General features: G+C 48.5%; 1 protein-coding gene across 3 annotated transcripts in view; it reads right to left on the bottom strand.

The window, feature by feature from the left end:
* Positions 1–15,427, bottom strand: part of Ninj2 (ninjurin 2) — a 100,764-nt gene that overhangs the window by 41,922 nt on the left and 43,415 nt on the right. Inside the window, exons 2-3 of one of the 3 annotated variants that reach the window (XM_087659140.1) lie at positions 5,190–5,387; positions 3,477–3,637 (exon numbers count right to left, since the gene is read on the bottom strand). The gene's annotated coding sequence lies outside the window, so the exon portion shown is untranslated. 3 annotated transcript variants of the gene reach the window in all.

Below are 15,427 nucleotides of genomic sequence, written 5' to 3'. Positions count from 1 at the left end.
ACAGACAGACAGACAGAGACAGAGAGAGCAATTGTGTTTTTAATTTTATTTTTATTTTCTGTGCATTGCTGTTTTGCCTGCACGTATACCTGTACGAGTTACAGGCAGTTATGAGTTGCTATGTGGGTGCTGGGATTTGAACTCAGGACCTCTGGAAGAGCAGTCAGTGCTCTTAACCGCTGAGCCATCTCCCTAGCCCCTAAAGTATATATTCTAACTCATTTACATTTCAGAACAACTTCTTGGAGGTAAATGCAATTAGTCCCCATTTCACAGGGAAAACTGAAGTGTCCGAGAGGAGAGATGGTCATGTTCTAATGTCTGTCCGCTTTCATCACCATGACAAATACTCAAGATGACTCGAGAGGAAGAAAGACGACTTTGGGCTCATGGTTTCTGAGGCTTCAGCCCACCATGGCTTGGTCTTGTCACATTGGACACTTCACTGTGAGGTGCAGGGGTTGCAAGGTTACTCACTTTATGGAGGCCTGGGAGCAAAATGAGAGCAAGGGGTCAAGGTCCCTCCATCCTTTTTCTTGTTCTTTTCTTTTTTTCGGAGCTGAGGACCAAACTCAGGGCCTTGTGCTTGCTAGGCAAGCCCTGTACCACTGAGCTAAATCCCTAACCCCCCTCCCTCCTTTTTTTTTTTCTTTTTCTTTTTTTCGGAGCTGGGGACCGAACCCAGGGCCTTGCGTTTGCCAGGCAAGCGCTCTACCACTGAGCTAAACCCCCAACCCCCCTCCATCCTTTTTCAATGACCAAACCTCTCGTCACAGATTCCTTCTAAATGTTTGGCTATGATGGACTGAGGGCTAAGCCTTTGACACATGTCCTTTGGGGGACTGTTAGGACCCAAAGCAGAACCCCAGTAGAACTGAAATTCAAATCCAGATAGTCTGGCCGCAGAGTGCTCAATCCATGACACAGGGGCAGTGTGTTGGGCAAGATGCCAACAGCAGCTCCTACTGGTGAATCCCACTCTGCCTTAATTATCAGCTTGGCTTCAGCTAAGTAACTCAGAGGCATATGGAACGGGGGCAAGAGCAGAGGCGTCATCCAGACCGGGTGGCAAGGCCTGTAATACCAGCTACTTGGGACATTGAGAGTCACACTTCCAAGGCCTGCCTGGGCAGTTTAGTGAGACAGCAGTTCAAAATAAAAGTGAAAAAAGGTCCTAGGTATATACTGCAGTGGGGGAGCGCTGCCTAGCATAGCCGGGGTCCTGGGTTTGATCCCAGTACCTTGAAAAGAAAAAACAAAAAACCAGAAGTGGTGGGGCAAAGCTGGGGACCCACCCACAGTGTTGTCACTTAGAAAGGAAGGGCACCAGAGTGACTGAGGAGCACCTGTCACATCGTGGGCTTTCTAGGTTCCATCTTCTGGCTGTCCTGTGCAACCTTAGGCAAAGTCCTTTTCCTTGCTGGGTCTCTATGCCCTGATGTCTTGCAGCTGAGGATGGAACCCAGAGCCTTGCACAGGCTCAGCAGGTGCTCGGCCCAACGCTCCCCACCCCCCAATCCTTCCTTTCAGCTTTTGCTTTTTCTTCTCCCTGCAGTAATGGGGATTAGATCCAGTGTCTTGCTAAGAAGGCTCCCTACCAGTGAGCTACACCCCAGCCTCTTATTTTGTTTTAAATAATTGATCTGAACAACTCTTACCAAAGAGGTACCATTTGTGAAAAGAAAGCCCTACACCACGTACCAGAGCCCTACACCATGCACAGACCTGAGGCCACAGAGATGCACACAAGCTGCCTCTGCTTTTTTAAGTCCTCTTTCATTGAGTAAGGCATCCACCCTCCCTTCCCTTCTCCTCCTTCTGTTCCCTTCCCCCTCCCTTCCCTTTCTTTCCCCCTTCCTCCACCACCCCCTTGCCTTGCCTTCTCTTTTTTTCTTTATAAGTTGAGCCCAGGCTGGCCTGAAACTAACAACAATCCTCCTGCCTCAGCCTCCCGAGTACTGGGATTTTCAAGCATGTGCCATCATATTCTGATTCCCCTAAACTTCCCTTTTTTAATGAAGAAAATGATGGGTAAATGTGGAGGAGGTTGTACCATAAGTGTTAGTCATCGTGTGACCCCAGGTTGACTCCTAGGGCAGGACTTTCTCTGTCCGTCCCCATCTTTCTCCCATCATCCTGACATCACTGTAACTATCGGCTGCCGTCCCCTTTGACTTCTTTACTCCTGTGGCCGCTGGTACCCCTTCATCCTGTGTGTCCATTTTCCCTGCCTGACAAGTGTGGACGTGCATTCAGAGCTGAACGCCCCAAAACGCAGGATCAACACCGTCAGGTGAGTGCAGCGGGGCCTGTTGGAAGCTCTCTTGCCTAAAGCCCCACCTGGCACATAAGCCAAGCCAGCTACTATAGGCTTCATGACTCATCCCCGTCTGCTGACTCGGAACTCAAGCTTTTGCCCCACCATGTAATTACCGGAGAAGAGGAAGTCCTTGACTGAAGATAAAGGGACGCTTCTTGCTCATAGGAAGGGGTCCGAGCACACAATGTGCTAGTTTTCTGGTTGCTGGTCATTCTTCATTCATTCATTCATTCATTCATTCATTCATTCATTCATTCCAGGGTCTTACAGGGAAGGGGTCAGAGCACACAACATCCTGTTTTCTGGTTGTGATTGATCTATCCGTCTATCCGTCCGTCTGTCTGTCTGCCCCAACCTCCTGAATGCTGTGATTACAGACCCAAACTACCATGTTTTTGCAGCATAGCCTTCTGTTGGGTGCTCCTTTGACCTCTGTGGGGTCCGACGCTGCGTACAGCAGGCACAGTGCTGGGAGCACAGCTCGGTGGGAGAGCACTTGCCCAGCAGGCACTCAACCCAGCTTTGCTGTGGATCAGCTGCCTGAACATCTGTGCTCAGCACCGCTGCAGGCTGGGTTGCTAGGCAAGGCTACACATGTGAGTGTGGACCGTGGGGGAAATGACACAAGTTCCGTTGAGCAGAACTGGGCTCTGACTAGAAGAGCCACAGCACAGACAATCTGTTCTTTAAAGAACTCTGTGCTATCAAATTCACTTCTGCAGTCTGCCAAGGACTTCCTTTTTTAACTCTAAGTTAGATAGGGGAAGAGGCGCCTATCCCCTGCTTCCCCCACCTCTTTTTGAGACAGTGCCTTCTTTGTTTTGAACTCACTCTGTAGATCAGGCTGGCCTTGAACTCACAGAGATCTACCTGCTTCTGCCTCCCAAGTGCTGGGATCACAAGTGTACAGCACCACATCAGAGGCTTTTCTTAAGATGCTTTCGAAGTGCAAAAGGATAAAACCATTTAGCCCAAATAACTTCGACCACACTTTCTGAAGTACTTCTCTGTCCATATTCTTCCGGTACCCCAATTAGCCAACAATAACCAGCTTCTGTTTCTAAGAGATGCTAAGTAGGCCTGTGGAACCATAGAATTAGGGGTAAAGGGAACCAGAGCACCAGGCAAAGCCTACCCAGAAAGGTTAGTGACTCACCCAAAGGCATGCAGTTCAAGTGGCAGATCCTAGACTGGAGCCCCAGGCTCTCTCCTCTCCCCGTCCCTGGCTGGTCTGTTTGGAGCCATAATCCAAGACACCAAAGAGTCTTCCCCCTGGTCCTTGTAACATGTATGTCAAACCTGTCGTTCTTGTGTCACCTGTGAAGAACACAAGCTTACCTCGTTTCTGGAATTTACTCTCTAGTCCTAATTTATACCTTTAGAAAAATAAATGGCCTTTTTTTTTCTACACAAAGAGTGATGTTTCTATCACACGGCAAGTATCGTCGTGGCATTCTTCTGGGTGCTATTAAATCACACAGTCTTTTTTTTTTTTCCCAGGGAAGGAATGTAAGAAAGTCTGGGAAGACCAGAGCTAGGGAGGAACCCAGGCTGGCCTGGCTGGAGAGCAGGTGTCCCTTCCATAGCACTATCTTGTCTCCTAAGGATCTATCCTGATCCTTCCTGCTTCCCTCCACTGCCCTCTCTGAGGGCACCTGGTCAGCAGAGCTTGATCTGAACTGCCAGTGTTGGGGCTCAGACCCAAGGGATATGGTGGGGGGAGAGGTGGTGTGTGTGTGTGTGTGTCTGTGTATCTGTGTATGTGTGTGTCTGTGTCTGTGTGTGTGTGTCTGTGTGTGTGTATGTGTGTGTGTCTGTGTGTGTGTATGTGTGTGTGTCTGTGTGTGTGTCTGTGTCTGTATATGTGTGTGTGTCTGTGTCTGTATGTGTGTGTGTCTGTCTGTGTGTGTGTCTGTGTGTATGTGTGTGTGTCTGTGTGTGTGTCTGTGTGTCTATGTGTATGTGTATGTCTCTGTGTGTGTGTATGTGTGTGTGTCTGTGTGTGTGTGTGTATGTGTGTGTGTGTATGTGTATGTCTCTGTGTGTGTGTATGTGTGTGTGTGTGTGTGTGTGTGTGTGTGTGTGGCCCAGCAGGTGGCCCCTTCCTCCCACTGACTCCTGTTAGGCCTGTCCTCTGCTCCCAATTCCCCTTTGCCTATGGCCACATCACCATCTTCCATTCCCAGAAACCTTTTGGTGCCCATACTAAACATCCTTCTAATCCTCCACAAAGATGTGCCTGTCCTATTGTTTCCCCCTGCATACCCTCACCCCACCCCACCTGCCACGTTGTCCACAGAAGCCATCTGGTTAGCTTGTTTCTTCCACGACAGAGAATGAAACAAAGGGCTCTGGGCTCAGGCCTCAGCTGGCCCGGTTTTGAGCTGTGTTTGCACCTGGAGCTGACTGTCTAGCTCAGGTTCCCAGAGGCCCCAGGGCAGGACTGTGTCTCCACACGCTGGGTGGCAGGTAGCTTGCACTGTCAGCTCTCCACGAAAAACAAACAGCTGTCATGCAAGACAGGGAAGCTGCAAGGCTTAGGGAGGCTCCCAGGAGACTGAAAAATGCTGGCTCAGGATCTTGACCTCTGCAGACACTGCCTACAGAGGTCATGTGGGGATGGCCCAACGATGCGCTCTTTGAAGAACCAGGGGCCAGCAGTTGGAGGGAATGGATGAAGGCAGGGCCTGGGGAAGACCACTTCTGACCTCATTGTGATTCCTACAAGTAACCAAGCGTGCTTATTCCTCCTCCCAAATGAGTGGCTCTCCATGGAGATGTGCAGGCCTCACTGAGGAAGTGAAGTCACAGCCTCCGGATCCGACCGAGGTGGGGGCAGGTGATATAAACAAGAGTATGTGACACTCACCAATAGGAGATGGAGTTTTTAAAAGTATTCAGGCCTTGGGAAGAATGTTCATTATTTTCTCTCCTTAGTCTGCTTAGCTTTCAAAGCCCAGTTCACCTGCCTAGTCTTCCTCAGGCCCCAGAGGCTGAATTCACTCTCTTGGTTCTTGATTAATTCACTAGGTGGAGAATTCTAGGCCAGCCTAGGCTAATATGAACCCTGTTGAAAAAGAGAAAGAGAAAGGGAGGAAGTTTGGTGGGGTTCTTTGGGAGCTTCAGGGTTATTTGGAGAACATTTAAGGCTGGAAAATCGGGACTGCGTTGTCATTCCTGCAACAGTGGAAGACCTCGGAGCAGAAGCTCCAACAACAACCAGGCCTTCAGGGTTAACCGGGGAACTGCACAAATAGCCAGGCCATGAACCTCTACTTCACACATCCCTGTGGCTTATTCCTCCTGGCTTCTTGTGTCCTGTAGATGAATTGTGGACTCTGCCAATGAGTAAATGTGGATATTTAAGACCTGGGGAGAACAGAAGACTGGATCCTCTAGTGGTACCAGGACCGGAACCCTGAGATGGACCAGTGAGTAAAGCTCTAACCACCTGAATTCAGGCTCAGGCTGGGAGAGAACAGACCTCAACAGTCAGGCTTGGTGCATGTATTACCCCGCCTCCCACAGTATGTAAAAAAGTGCAATAAACACAGTAATGGTAATACGATAGTTTTAAGCTCAATTTTACTTTTTAGGGTTTATTTATTTGGTGTAGATATGAGTGCAAAGGTCAAGGGCAAAAGACAACTTTTGGGAGTCGGTTTTCTCCTTCCATCATGTGGGTCCTGGGAACTGAACTCAGGTTGTTAGACTTGGTGGCAAGCTCCTCTACCCCCTGAGTCATTCCACTGGACCTACTGTTTTGTTTTTAAGATTTATTCTGAGTTTTAGTTGTGTGTATGAGTGCTTGCCGACACGCGTATGCACCTAAGTGTGTGCAGAGGTCCACCTCAGCCAGAGGAGAGGGCAGATCCTCTGGGTCTTGAGTTAGTGGCAGCTTTGAGTCCCTGACATGGGTACTAGGAACAGAATTCAGGTCCCCTGAAGAGCAGGAAGCATTCTTTTTGGTTCTTTTTTTTTTCCGGAGCTGGGGACCGAACCCAGGGCCTTGCGCTTCCTAGGCAAGCGCTCTACCACTGAGCCAAATCCCCAACCCCAAGCAGGAAGCATTCTTGACAAGCATTCTTGAGCTGTTGCTACAGCCCTGGTTTTGTTTTGTCTTTTTAGAGAAGTCTTACAAGAGCTGAGTGGGGTTGGTGCCCACCTCAGGAGGCAGAAGCAGGCAGATCTCTGAGTTTGAGGCCAGCTTGATCTACAGTGTGAGTTCTAGGATAGGGCTACACAGAGAAACCCTCTCCCCATCCCCCTAAAGTATTTCAGGGACTGGAGAGATGGCTCAGCAGTTAAGAGCACTTGGTGCTCTGGTAGAGGTCCTAGGTTTGGCTCCCAGCACCCATATGGCAATTCACAACCCAGAGATCCAATGCCTCCTTCTGGCCTCTGTGGGTACCAGGCATGCACATGTTGGCAAAACACCCATACACATAAAATAAAAATAGACAACAAACTTAAAAAGTATTACAAATCATGCACCATCACCTGGAATCTCCCCTACAGTGTCTCCAAATATGAGGGAGGCCAAGAGGTCCAGACTGTGGACTTGGTGGACATGGTACAGAGGAATTACTAACTCATAAACTAGGCGCCAAACAATGGGGAGGGGGAGGGGTCAGTTGCCATGCTCCTTTCTTGTGCCTTTAACAGTTCACCACAATGGGACACCCTTCACACTGGCTTTGAAGTGAAGCAATTGTGGTGCAGAATGCCTACGTAGGCAGGTAAAGGGTCAGAAGTCCCTAGGTACTGTGGCACTTGTAAAATCCAAACTGCTCCATTTCATTAGAACTGCTCTTGTCCCAAGTCCTCTGACTCCAGCAAGGTTGGTGTAGTGATGCCTAGCTTGAACTAAGGATATATCAAAAAGGAAACACTAGTAAAAAAAAATAAAAATGGCTGCTTTAGTTTGCATCTCAAATGTCCTGTAGTGGCCCATCTAGTAAAGATTTGGTCGCTAGTCCGAGGCACTATTGGGAGGCGGTGTGGCTTTAAGGAGGATATTAGGTCATTAGGTCATACTCTTGAAGAGGATGTTAGGGCCCCGCCCCTTTCCCCTTCTATCTTTGCTTCCTGCCCACCATGAAACTTCTCTACCACATTCTCCTACCACACCGCTCCGAGTTGCCACAAGCCCAAAGCAGCAAGGCCAAGCAGTCTTGGAAACCATTTGTCCAAGAGACTGAGGAGATGGCTCAGCCGTTAGAACCACCGACTGCTCTTGCAGGAGACTCGAGTTCATGTTCTTTTCTTGCCTCTGCCAGCACCTGCCTTCATAGGCACATACACACTCCCATGAAGACACATGCATATCATTTAAAAATTAAAATAAAATAAATCATGAGGAACAAGCCAAAATAACCCTTTCTTTTTTCCTAAGGATTTACTTTTATTTATGAGTACGGGTACTTTGTCTGCACGTATCTGTGTGCACTGCGTTCATGTCTGGTGTCTGCAAAGGCTAGAAGAGGTTGCTAGAAGCCCTGGATCTAGAGTTACAGATGATTAAGAGCCACCATGAGGGTGCTAGGAGCTGAACCTGGGTCCTCTGTAAGAACAGAAAGTGCTCTTAACGGTTGAACCATCTCTCTAGTCCCAATCCTTTCTTTCTTATAAACTGATTAACTTAGCTCTTTTATCACAATGACAGAAAGCTGACTAACATAATTTCATAGCCGTCCCAGCATGTTGTCCCTGACAGACTTGCTAGGTCTCTTTCCTTGTAGCTGAAGCATCGAGGTGCAGAGAACTTCCTTCTGTTATCTGCTTCCTTGTCTATACCGTCCCGAAGCTGCTTCGAGCTTGCACATTTCTCTTTGCAGAAGCCAGCGAGCAAAATGTCCTGGCCAGAGCACAGTGTGTTCTTTTCTTACCTAGGTTTGTAACTGAGGGGAAGGGAGGAAGCTCGTGGGATCCTGGAGATAAAGACCCACCAGGCTCGGCTCTTTTTTCATGGTTTGCTGGGCATTCATGGATGATTGTGCATGGAAGGGTCGCCCAGCCAAGAGCTCGATAGGGCTCACTGGGTATCCTTGTGTGCCGCTCCTGCTCTGCCTCAGAAGGCTTTCTGTTCCCTCTGTTCTTTCCTCAGGATGTCCTGATTTCCTCACCTTAGCCTTCCTCATTTAGTCAGAGAGGTTGGGCAAGTAGCTCTGGGCAGTGGGGTCATGACCCTGCTTCCCAAGAAAGACTTCCTCTGCAAGGCCAATCTGTAGTCACTTGGTTTCTGAAGGTCTTGGTGGCCCCAAAGGTCTGTCACTCTGGTTCAGGTCCATATCCAGCTCCCATGTGGAGGGTGTGCTGGGCTCTTGCCAGGAGTGCAGGCTTTGAGGTCATCTCTCTAAAAGGGACCACTGGACCAGTCTTAGGACCAGCCTGTGACCTTGACCTTGAGGCCCTGTGAAACGGAGTTCAGCATGGCTCTTTATCTCATGGAGATGTGGAGATTGAATGTGATGATTTGTTTAAGTGCCTGGCTTGGTAAGTGTGGGCAAAGTGAGAACTGTCAACCTGGGCCTGTCATCGCCCTGTGGATCCAGGGTGGAGAGAGCCTTCCTCGGATGCTTCTCGTGCCTCCAGCAGAGCCTCAGAGCAGCTGCACTCTCAGCAGGGCCTGGAGACAGTATGTGAAGTCGCAGAATTCACCTCACTGACTGACCTCTGAGGCAGAAGCAGTCTGTGGGACAAAGGTCTTGATTAACTTACCTAAGTGTGACTTTGTTGTTCTTGCTTCAGTTCCAAGTGATGATAGAGTCTACCTCAGGCACCATTTCCAGAAGAATCTCACTCTCCTACTCTAGCAAGGAGCCTCTGCAGCAGGATGTGACCGTGTGACTGGGTGACCTGTGGCTGTGGCCTGCAGCCTACTCCTGCTGTCTCCCAAGGTGAAACATTTGTATCCCCCTAGTCCCCTTGTTAGGGTCTGGGGCTTTGTGGAGGAAACTGAGAACCTTTGTCTTCAGAGCACCCGCATCCTAAGCCTGCCTCCCTGCCAACTCTCACTGCAAAAATCTCTCAGAAGTGGGCTGGGCTGAAGTGTGTGGTAGACTATCAGAAGGAAGAACCAGCCGGCTGGAGTCTCCCTGTTCCTCTCCTCACATCCCAGACTGTGTTTGTGGGGAGGAATGTAACGCCACCTTGCAAAAAAAACCTCCAAACTCTTGGTTCAAAACCTCTAGAGCAGAAGTTCTCAACCCCACGGGGGTCACAAATCAAACAGCCTGCACATCAGATATTTACACTACAATTCAAAACTGTAGCAAAATTACAGTTATGAAGTAACGATAAAATAATTTTATTGTGTGTGTGTGGGAGGTCATCATGCTGTAAGGAACCATGTTTTAGGCTCTCAGCATTAGGAAGCTGAGAACCACTGCTCTAGGGCCATATTTGCATAGCATTTGCATAGGACCTTCTTGGTAAAGCCACGTGGGGGTTTCTGGATAGCATGCTATGAACCCTGGGAAGGATGTGTGTCGGCTTCAATTTCTGGGCCATATTTGGAACAGACACATTCCCTGTCAGCTTTACCATCGGGTGAAAGGACAGGCAAGTCGTTCAGTCACCAGCCACGCTGCAGGAGCAAGAGCTCACCTCCCATGTACATAGGGCAGCCGTGGGGCTCCAAAGCCACTCTTCTTTTAGTTTCTCTTAGTGATTGTGTCAACCCTGGCGCTTTGAAATGTCAGGCTATGGCATGGCTACTGAGCTATCACCCCAGCCCTTTATGAGGAATCGTTTTTGTTTGTTTGTTTGTTTGTTTGTTTGTTTGTTTGAGAGAGGATCTCACTGTGCAGCCTAAGCTGGTCTCAAGCTTATGACAATCCTCCAGCCTCAACCTTTGTTACAAGCCAATCTCATCTCATCACACTCGTGTACACGCACATGCACACGGCAATTCATTCTGTTAGTAGGCTTGTCTGGTCCTACATGAAATCCTGGGTAGGAGTCAATCCTGACCCATACTGGGGCTGGGAGTATTGAGAGGAGGCATGCTGTTCTGGAACCACAGAGAAGCTTGGGCTATGGGATGTTAGAGTGAGACAAGATTTGATGTCGTGTCTGTCCTTTTCACAGATGAAGAAACCAAGGTTCTGAGAGGTACGTAATATCAGCCTGCGGTGTGCGCTGTCAAACAGCACTGTAGTCCAGGGGCTGCCCAGTCACAGTGGCAAAGTCTGGGGCTTCTGAGAGATTGCGCTGTTAGACTGGGAGCTCAACTGTCTCTCACACCAGACTTTACGTCTCACTTTGCAAAGAAAAAGTGGCTCTCAGCCTCCAGGGAAGCAAAAGGTAAACACACTTGGTTCCCAGAAGCCTTGAGTGGAGAGCAACTGCGAATAGCCTCCTCTGTGGCTTGCCTTTAGCCCACTGTGGGGACCCAGGAGGCTTTAAAAGGCAGAGCTGCCAACGCCTTAAATAGCCTCTCTGCTCCACCAGTGCCTTGCGCAGGTGCAAAAAACACTGGTCTGTGTGTGCCAGGCAGAGGCCCTGTGCCTACACTTAAAGGATCCCTCCAAAGGCCACACTTCCTCACAAGACAGCAAGCTAGAGTCCAGCCTCTCAAAGGCCAGCAGCCTCTTGGGAGACTGGGTAGGCAGAATGACCCAAAACAAACAGTCCAGGAGGAAAGAGATTTGTCTACAGACTCTGGATCCCTGGACTGAATTCAGTGAACATTTATTAGATGGTGAATTTGTGCTCAGCCCACACCTGGGGAGGGGACAGAATACATTTAAAAACTTCACACACACACACTAACACACACACACACACCACACACACACATATACACACACCACACACACACACACACCACACACACACCACACACACCACACACACACCACACACCACACATACACCACACACACTACACACACTCATACACGCAGACGCAAACACACACACAGACAGACACACGCACACACACACACACACACACACTCGCACACACACCACACCACTTTCAAAGAGTTTGCTGGGGGTTGAAGGTTCACAGTAATCACAGAGAGGAAAGGCAGAAGCTGTGTTAAAGGCCAGAGAAAACAAATTACAAGAAGAATTCCAAAACTCAGGCTGCCTCCCCCCAAAAGCATTCTGAAAGGCCCACTGAGAGCTTAGTAGTTGGGGGTGGGGAGGGAGCTAGGGTCTTCTGGTGGCCAGGAGGGTATTGGGCTATACTTTTTCCCTCTGCCTCTGTCAGTAAGGAAATTTCTTTTCTTTTCTTTCTTTCTTCCTTTCTTTCTTTCTTTCTTTCTTTCTTTCTTTCTTTCTTTCTTTCTTTCTTTCTTTCTTTCTTTTTCTTTTTGAAACCAGTCTCTCTATGTAGCCCTGGCTTTCCTAGAGTTAGCTGTGTAGACAAGGCTGGCCTTGACTCACAGAGATCCACATGACTGTGTTCCTTCGTACTGGGATTGAAGTACGAAGCACCCAGCCAGGAGGAATTTTAAAGACTGCTTCACCCTGAAGAGTTGAGTGTCCTGCATGTCCTCCCGGCCCTGGGCAATATAGCAAAGAAGTTTTTGCACCAGGTAGAGTCTCCTGTGAGACAGCTGAGTTCAGTATGATTCTCAGGCAAAATCATGTAGTAGTAGAAAAGCCAAGAATCCTCCTTTAATAACCACGTGACTTTGTCGTTAACCTATGCTTCAGTACCCACGTCTGTAGAGTGAAGGCTTAGAGGAAGGACTGAGTGGGGTAGGTTTACCCCCAGCTTGGCTTTCTCTGCTGTGACAGTGACGTCGTTGCTTTGTGTTGCTCTTTCCTCAGGTAGACACTCTTCAACTCAGGGACGGAGGTAGGGTGAGAAAGGACCTGGATGTTCTTTTGTAGCTGTTCTCAAAGTCTCACTCTGCTTTGCTAAGTTTCACGAACTGGAACACATTTGCCTTATCAGGGGAGAAAAGCTGGGGACAGAAGCTGTAATGTCCGAACTAGGAGGTAGGCAGGAAGACAGAGATTCAAGGTCATCTCTGGCTACATACCAACTTCGAGGCCAGCCAAGACTATAAGACTCTCAGAAAAACAAGAACATAACAGATAGTAAACAAATAGTGAAAATCTTAAATGAGAGGGGTGATTCTTACTTGGTTGGAAGAGGAACGGATCCTCCATTAGAGATTGGGGGGGAGGGGGTCTCTGAATTTAGACGTACACCCAAAATTGCCTACAGGCAAATAAATAGTGCTTGCCACACAGTAGATGCTGTGTTCTTTCAAACACTCGGGGATGCTGTCCTGCACAGTAGCTCTTCAATGTCGTGCATTTTTCATGCGTGGATTCTGAGGACACAACTGCAATTACTTGCAGGAAGGTAAGACTGAGTGTGAAATTTAAAGAGGCACTCCAAAGTTTGGCACCCCTTGTATCACAGGAAGGGCATATCCCACCTCTCTTGTGTCCTAACGCCAGCCTCATAAGAGAACATTCCTCCCGGTCAGCTCCCTCCTCCTCTTGACAAACAGCAGCCACTAGCCTAGGCTCCCTGTGGCCCTGAGAGCAAAATGGAAGGAAGAAGGGTAAGGTTAAAGACGAGCACCGGGCGTGTCACTGTCCTGGTCATAGTTTCCTATCACACGTGTTTATGTACTGCACATAGGAAGTAGGGGGAGTAGAAATGTCCACACAGCCCCACTCTCAGCCTCTAAAAAAAATGGTTTTTGTTTTGTTTAACTTTTCAGGAAGCCACAGCCCCTTTCAAACCCCAGTAAAGGGTCTGGACCCTCATACCTATTCCTGGGACACAGCCATCCTTACAAGACCATTGGCGCTTCCCACACAGGTCCAGGAGCCACCCTACCTTGCAAGGCACTTGGCCTCTGTGGGGAGTTTTGGACCCTGAGTTAGAAATGTTTGCATTTGAGGAGATGCCTTGACTTAGATTTCCATAGATAACTGAATGGGCTCCAAACATGCCATGGAACCTAGGAGTGTCTCATTTGCCACATGGCTACTGTTGGAACCTTAGGATTTAGAAGTAGCTAAGGTGGAGCCTTACAGGGGTAAACTGGGCTTCAAGAGCCAATGGAGCTGAGGGAGAAGCACAGAAACAGAGTCTACTGGAAAGCCAAGAACCCTTTCTGTCCTTGCAGTTCTGTATCTGTGGTCTGCAGACTTTCAAGTCCTCGAAATGGAAGTTACTCCCACTTTGGGGCAATACCCTTAAGCTCCCTCTCCTCTTCCCTCACCTGCCAGGAACAACACTTCTTTCACCTCAGCTCCTGTGTGGAGACACCTTTTCCTAGGTTACACTCCTGCTAAAGCCCAGAGATTGTTTACCGACTTGGACCCAAACTTAGTGGACCAAGAAGATCTATGGCTGGACTTCGCTTGTGTCCAGCAGGTGTCCCAGGGTGAGTGAGGGCAGCAACAGGTCTGAAAAGATCAGAGGAAAACCAACAGGTCCACCCAGGACAGGCAATCCAGGCAAATGGGCAATTTGTCCCAGACAAGGCAGGCAAATTCCCCAAATACCAGGATGTTGAGCAATAGTCAAAGAATGAAACTCATTGCTATTCCAGCCCTTCCTCTCCCCCACCCTGTACTCTGTGTCCCATCCTTTTCCTCTGCAGGAGCTCCTGTGCAGATGACTCACCGGGCCCTGTGAGAGTCCCCTGCTGTCTACCTCAGCTTTCACACACCTGAAACCCACGGTGGCCGAGACGTCTTCACAGCCGTGTCAGCATACGAAGGTTTACGTATGTTCAAGTCGCTCTGCTTAAGTACTTCAGTTTGTTATTTTGATTTTGTTCTTCGCCTCATGGTGCTGGGGATTGAGCTTAGTGTGTTTTCTGTGCTAGGAAAGTGCGCTGCCCCTGAATTATAGCCCCAGATGCCTGTTTTCTCCATCTTGGTTCATTGTTTCTGTTTTGCTATAGTTTCTACCGTAGTTCTAGGTTCTTGCACATGCCAGGCAAGGACTCTACTGCTTAGCTAATCCAGCCCCTCGATTTGTAAAATTAATGTATCTAACCAATCATTATAGAGCCCTAATTAGATTGGATAAATGAAATGGGGAAAAATTAAAATGTATTAAATCCGAATTCATAGGCAAATACACAAATGAGATTTTGATTCTGTTTTTAAGGAGATTGCTGTCTACCAAGGACAAAGGACACAAAACCATGGCACATGATAGAAATTATATACATATATGTTTGCCCTGATACTAGCTTAGTAACACCACCATGCAGCAAGTACCATTCTAGCCAGACATTAGACAATGGGTAAAAGTTAGAGAGGGAACAAGGAAAAGACCTTCCAGGTAGAAAGAAGGCCTGAAAAGAGCCTCAGAAGCAAGAGAAGTAGAATCACATTCAAAGGAACAATTAGTCTCAGTTGACAAGAACTTGAGAGCCAGGCAGTGATGGTACACAACTTTAATCCCAGCACTCAGGAAGCAGAGGCAGGTAGAACTCTGAGTTTGAGGCCAGCCTGGTCTATAGAGTGAGTTCCAGGACAGCCAGGGCCACACAGAGAAACCCTGTTAGGGGGTAGAAAAAGGAACTTGAGAGACGAGGCTGGAATGATGGTGGTAAGAGCACTATCAGGTCTTCCGAAGAACACAGGTTCGACTCCTAGCAGCCACACAACAGTTCACAACTGTCTGTAACTCTAAACCCAGAAGCTAACACACATTCTCCTGGCCTCTGCAAGGCTCCAGGTATGCATATGTACATGGAGATGCATGCAGGCAAAATATCCATCTACCTCCACACATTCACATACACATACACATACACATACACATACACATACACATACACATACACATACACATACACATACACATACACATACACATACACATACACATACACATACACATACACATACACAAGAACATGGAGAAATAGACAGACAGGGGATGAAACACCAGGGTAGGCACAGCTAGCAGGTGGCTTTGAATGGCAGACTCAAGAGTGATCTGGGGATGTGGGGACATGGCTCAGTCAGTACAATGTTTGCTATGCCAGCATCAGGACCTGAGTTTTATTCCCAGCACTGACATAAAAAGTCAGATGCGGGGCTGGGGACTTAGCTCAGTGGTAGAGCGCTTACCTAGGAAGCGCAAGGCCCTGGGTTCGGTCC

Source organism: Rattus norvegicus, chromosome 4 (assembly GCF_021556685.1).
Source record: "Rattus norvegicus strain SHRSP/BbbUtx chromosome 4, alternate assembly SHRSP_T2T, whole genome shotgun sequence".
NCBI classification, from domain to species: Eukaryota; Metazoa; Chordata; class Mammalia; order Rodentia; family Muridae; genus Rattus; species Rattus norvegicus.
The sequence above is the reverse complement of the archived record's forward strand: the minus strand, read 5'-3'. Positions and strand labels throughout refer to the sequence as shown.